The sequence below is a fragment of the Athalia rosae genome, chromosome 7, assembly GCF_917208135.1.
Source record: "Athalia rosae chromosome 7, iyAthRosa1.1, whole genome shotgun sequence".
Taxonomy (NCBI): domain Eukaryota; kingdom Metazoa; phylum Arthropoda; class Insecta; order Hymenoptera; family Athaliidae; genus Athalia; species Athalia rosae.
In genome coordinates, this window is record NC_064032.1 from 9,223,561 (window position 1) to 9,230,454 (window position 6,894).

Sequence of the window (6,894 nt, forward strand, 5' to 3'; positions counted from 1 at the left end):
TCATATACATGATCATATAACACTCTCAGCTCCTGCACCTTCAGGGCGCGATATTCAACGCCCGCGTGCAGGTAGCGCGAGAAGTAAACATCTGCATATACATGATCATATTACACTTTCAGCTTCTGCACTTTCAGGGCGCGATTTTCAACGCCCGCGTGCAGGTCATGTGAAAAGTAACCGTCATATACATGATTATATAACACTCTCAGCTCCTGCACTTTCAGGGCGCGATTTTCTACGCCCGCGTTCAGGTAGCGTGAAAAGTGAACATCTGCATGTACATGATTATAATCAACTTTCAGCTTTTGCACTTTCAGGGCGCGATTTTCAACGCCCACGTGCAGGTAACGTGAAAAGTGACCATCATATACATGATTATATATTACTCTCAGCTCCTGCACTCTCAGGGCGCGATTTCCAACGCCCACGTGCAGATAACGTAAAAAGTGACAATCATATACATGATTATATAACACTCTCAGCTCCTGCACTTTCAGGGCGCGATTTTCAACGCCTGCGTGCAGGTAACGTGAAAAGTGACCATCATATACATGATTATATAACACTCTCAGCTCCTGCACTTTGAGGGCGCGATTTTCAACGCCCGCGCGCAGGTAACGTGAGAAGTGGCCATCATATACATGATCATATAACACTCTCAGCTCCTGCACTTTCAGGGCGCGATTTTCAACGCCCGCGCGCAGGTAACGTGAGAAGTGGCCATCATATACATGATTATATAACACTTTCAGCTTCTGCACTTTCAGGGCGCGATTTTCAACGCCCGCGTGCAGGTAGCGTGAGAAGTGAACATCTGCATACACATGATTATATCACACTTTCAGCTTTCGCACTTTCAGGGCGCGATTTTCAACGCCCGCGTGCAGGTAACGTGAAAAGTGACCATCATATACATGATCATATAACACTCTCAGCTCCTGCACCTTCAGGGCGCGATATTCAACGCCCGCGTGCAGGTAGCGTGAGAAGTAAACATCTGCATATACATGATCATATTACACTTTCAGCTTCTGCACTTTCAGGGCGCGATTTTCAACGCCCGCGTGCAGGTCACGTCAAAAGTGACCGTCATATACATGATTATATAACACTCTCAGCTCCTGCACTTTCAGGGCGCGATTTTCTACGCCCGCGTTCAGGTAGCGTGAAAAGTGAACATCTGCATGTACATGATTATAATCAACTTTCAGCTTTTGCACTTTCAGGGCACGATTTTCAACGCCCGCGTGCAGGTCACGTGAAAAGTGACCATCATATACATGATTATATAACACTCTCAGCTCCTGCACTTTCAGGGCGCGATTTTCAACGCCCGCGTGCAGGTAACGTGAAAAGTGACCTTCATATACATGATTATATATTACTCTCAGCTCCTGCACTTTCAGGGCGCGATTTTCAACGCCCGCGTGCAGGTAACGTGAAAAGTGACCATCATATACATGATTATATAACACTCTCAGCTTCTGCACTTTCAGGGCGCGATTTTCAACGCCCGCGTGCAGGTAACGTGAAAAGTGATCATCATATACATGATTATATAACACTCTCAGCTCCTGCACTTTCAGGGCGCGATTTTCAACGCCCGCGTTCAGGTAGCGTGAAAAGTGAACATCTGCATGTACATGATTATAATCAACTTTCAGCTTTTGCACTTTCAGGGCGCGATTTTCAACGCCCACGTGCAGGTAACGTGAAAAGTGACCATCATATACATGATTATATAACACTCTCAGCTCCTGCACTTTCAGGGCGCGATTTTGAACGCCCGCGTGCAGGTAACGTGAAAAGTGACCATCATATACATGATTATATAACACTCTCAGCTCCTGCACTTTCAGGGCCCGATTTTCAACGCCCGCGTGCAGGTAACGTGACAAGTGGCCATCATATACATGATCATATAACACTCTCAGCTCCTGCACTTTCAGGGCGCGATTTTCAACGCCCGCGTGCAGGTAGCGTGAAAAGTGAACATCTGCATATACATGATTATATAACGCTTTCAGCTCTTGCACTTTCAAGGCGCGATTTTCAACGCCCGCGTGCAGGTAACGTGAAAAGTGACCTTCATATACATGATTATATATTACTCTCAGCTCCTGCACTTTCAGGGCGCGATTTTCAACGCCCGCGTGCAGGTAACGTGACAAGTGACCATCATATACATGATTATATAACACTCTCAGCTCCTGCACTTTCAGGGCGCGATTTTGAACGCCCGCGTGCAGGTAACGTGAAAAGTGACCATCATATACATGATTATATAACACTCTCAGCTCCTGCACTTTCAGGGCGCGATTTTCAACGACCGCGTGCAGGTAACGTGACAAGTGGCCATCATATACATGATTATATAACACTCTCAGCTCCTGCACTTTCAGGGCGCGATTTTCAACGCCCGCGTGCAGGTCACGTGAAAAGTGACCTTCATATACATGATTATATATAACTCTCAGCTCCTGCACTTTCAGGGCGCGATTTTCAACGCCCGCGTGCAGGTGACGTGAGAAGTGACCATCATATACATGATTATATAACACTCTCAGCTCCTGCACTTTCAGGGCGCGATTTTGAACGCTCGCGTGCAGGTAACGTGAAAAGTGATCATCATATACATGATTATATAACACTCTCAGCTCCTGCACTTTCAGGGCGCGATTTTCAACGCCCGCGTGCAGGTAACGTGACAAGTGGCCATCATATACATGATCATATAACACTCTCAGCTCCTGCACTTTGAGGGCGCGATTTTTAACGCCCGCGTGCAGGTAGCGTGAAAAGTAAACATCTGCATACACAAGATTATATTACACTTTCAGCTCTCGCACTTTCAGGGCGCGATTTTCAACGCCCGCGTGCGGGTAACGTAAAAAGTGACCATCATATACATGATCATATAACACTCTCAGCTCCTGCACCTTCAGGGCGCGATATTCAACGCCCGCGTGCAGGTAGCGCGAGAAGTAAACATCTGCATATACATGATCATATTACACTTTCAGCTTCTGCACTTTCAGGGCGCGATTTTCAACGCCCGCGTGCAGGTCATGTGAAAAGTAACCGTCATATACATGATTATATAACACTCTCAGCTCCTGCACTTTCAGGGCGCGATTTTCTACGCCCGCGTTCAGGTAGCGTGAAAAGTGAACATCTGCATGTACATGATTATAATCAACTTTCAGCTTTTGCACTTTCAGGGCGCGATTTTCAACGCCCACGTGCAGGTAACGTGAAAAGTGACCATCATATACATGATTATATATTACTCTCAGCTCCTGCACTCTCAGGGCGCGATTTCCAACGCCCACGTGCAGATAACGTAAAAAGTGACAATCATATACATGATTATATAACACTCTCAGCTCCTGCACTTTCAGGGCGCGATTTTCAACGCCCGCGTGCAGGTAACGTGAAAAGTGACCATCACATACATGATTATATAACACTCTCAGCTCCTGCACTTTGAGGGCGCGATTTTCAACGCCCGCGTGCAGGTAACGTGAGAAGTGGCCATCATATACATGATCATATAACACTCTCAGCTCCTGCACTTTCAGGGCGCGATTTTCAACGCCCGCGCGCAGGTAACGTGAGAAGTGACCATCATATACATGATTATATAACACTCTCAGCTCTTGCACTTTCAGGGCGCGATTTTCAACGCCTGCGTGCAGGTAGCGTGAGAAGTGAACATCTGCATACACATGATTATATCACACTTTCGGCTTTCGCACTTCCAGGGCGCGATTTTCAACGCCCGCGTGCAGGTCACGTAAAAAGTGACCATCATATACATGATTATATAACACTCTCAGCTCCTGCACCTTCAGGGCGCGATATTCAACGCCCGCGTGCAGGTAGCGTGAGAAGTAAACATCTGCATATACATGATCATATTACACTTTCAGCTTCTGCACTTTCAGGGCGCGATTTTCAACGCCCGCGTGCAGGTCACGTCAAAAGTGACCGTCATATACATGATTATATAACACTCTCAGCTCCTGCACTTTCAGGGCGCGATTTTCAACGCCCGCGTTCAGGTAGCGTGAAAAGTGAACATCTGCATGTACATGATTATAATCAACTTTCAGCTTTTGCACTTTCAGGGCACGATTTTCAACGCCCGCGTGCAGGTCACGTGAAAAGTGACCATCATATACATGATTATATAACACTCTCAGCTCCTGCACTTTCAGGGCGCGATTTTCAACGCCCGCGTGCAGGTAACGTGAAAAGTGACCTTCATATACATGATTATATATTACTCTCAGCTCCTGCACTTTCAGGGCGCGATTTTCAACGCCCGCGTGCAGGTAACGTGAAAAGTGACCATCATATACATGATTATATAACACTCTCAGCTTCTGCACTTTCAGGGCGCGATTTTCAACGCCCGCGTGCAGGTAACGTGAAAAGTGATCATCATATACATGATTATATAACACTCTCAGCTCCTGCACTTTCAGGGCGCGATTTTCAACGCCCGCGTTCAGGTAGCGTGAAAAGTGAACATCTGCATGTACATGATTATAATCAACTTTCAGCTTTTGCACTTTCAGGGCGCGATTTTCAACGCCCACGTGCAGGTAACGTGAAAAGTGACCATCATATACATGATTATATAACACTCTCAGCTCCTGCACTTTCAGGGCGCGATTTTGAACGCCCGCGTGCAGGTAACGTGAAAAGTGACCATCATATACATGATTATATAACACTCTCAGCTCCTGCACTTTCAGGGCCCGATTTTCAACGCCCGCGTGCAGGTAACGTGACAAGTGGCCATCATATACATGATCATATAACACTCTCAGCTCCTGCACTTTCAGGGCGCGATTTTCAACGCCCGCGTGCAGGTAGCGTGAAAAGTAAACATCTGCATATACATGATTATATAACGCTTTCAGCTCTTGCACTTTCAGGGCGCGATTTTCAACGCCCGCGTGCAGGTCACGTGAAAAGTGACCTTCATATACATGATTATATATTACTCTCAGCTCCTGCACTTTCAGGGCGCGATTTTCAACGCCCGCGTGCAGGTAACGTGACAAGTGACCATCATATACATGATTATATAACACTCTCAGCTCCTGCACTTTCAGGGCGCGATTTTGAACGCCCGCGTGCAGGTAACGTGAAAAGTGACCATCATATACATGATTATATAACACTCTCAGCTCCTGCACTTTCAGGGCGCGATTTTCAACGACCGCGTGCAGGTAACGTGACAAGTGGCCATCATATACATGATTATATAACACTCTCAGCTCCTGCACTTTCAGGGCGCGATTTTCAACGCCCGCGTGCAGGTCACGTGAAAAGTGACCTTCATATACATGATTATATATAACTCTCAGCTCCTGCACTTTCAGGGCGCGATTTTCAACGCCCGCGTGCAGGTGACGTGAGAAGTGACCATCATATACATGATTATATAACACTCTCAGCTCTTGCACTTTCAGGGCGCGATTTTGAACGCCCGCGTGCAGGTAACGTGAAAAATGACCATCATATACATGATTATATAACACTCTCAGCTCCTGCACTTTCAGGGCGCGATTTTCAACGCCCGCGTGCAGGTAACGTGACAAGTGGCCATCATATACATGATCATATAACACTCTCAGCTCCTGCACTTTGAGGGCGCGATTTTCAACGCCCGCGTGCAGGTAGCGTGAAAAGTAAACATCTGCATATACATGATTATATAACGCTTTCAGCTCTTGCACTTTTAAGGCGCGATTTTCAACGCCCGCGTGCAGGTCACGTGAAAAGTGACCTTCATATACATGGTTATATATTACTCTCAGCTGCTGCACTTTCAGGGCGCGATTTTCAACGCCCGTGTTCAGGTAACGTGACAAGTGACCATCATATACATGATTATATAACACTCTCAGCTCCTGCACTTTCAGGGCGCGATTTTGAACGCCCGCGTGCAGGTAACGTGAAAAATGACCATCATATACATGATTATATAACACTCTCAGCTCCTGCACTTTCGGGGCGCGATTTTCAACGCCCGCGTGCAGGTAACGTGACAAGTGGCCATCATATACATGATCATATAACACTCTCAGCTCCTGCACTTTGAGGGCGCGATTTTCAACGCCCGCGTGCAGGTAGCGTGAGAAGTGAACATCTGCATACACATGATTATATTACACTTTCAGCTTCTGCACTTTCAGGGCGCGATTTTCAACGCCCGCGTGCAGGTCACGTGAAAAGTGACCGTCATATACATGATTATATAACACTCTCAGCTTCTGCACTTTAAGGGCGCGATTTTCAACGCCCGCGTGCAGGTCACGTGAAAAGTGACCATTACATACATGATTATATAACACTCTCAGCTTCTGCACTTTCAGGGCGCGATTTCCAACGCCCGCGTGCAGGTCACGTGAAAAGTGACCGTCATATACATGATTATATAACACTTTCAGCTCCTGCACTTTCAGGGCGCGATTTCCAACGCCTGCGTTCGGGTAGCGTGAAAAGTGAACATCTGCATATACATGATCATATTACACTTTCAGCTTTTGCACTTTCAGGGCGCGATTTTCAACACCCGCGTGCAGGTAACGTAAAAAGTGACCTTCATATACATGATCATATAACACTCTCAGCTCCTGCACCTTCAGGGCGCGATTTTCAACGCCCGCGTGCAGGTAGCGTGAGAAGTAAACATCTGCATATACATGATCATATTACACTTTCAGCTTCTGCACTTTCAGGGCGCGATTTTCAACGCCCGCGTGCAGGTCACGTGAAAAGTGACCGTCATATACATGATTATATAACACTCTCAGCTCCTGCACTTTCAGGGCGCGATTTTCAACGCCCGCGTGCAGGTCACGTGAAAAGTGA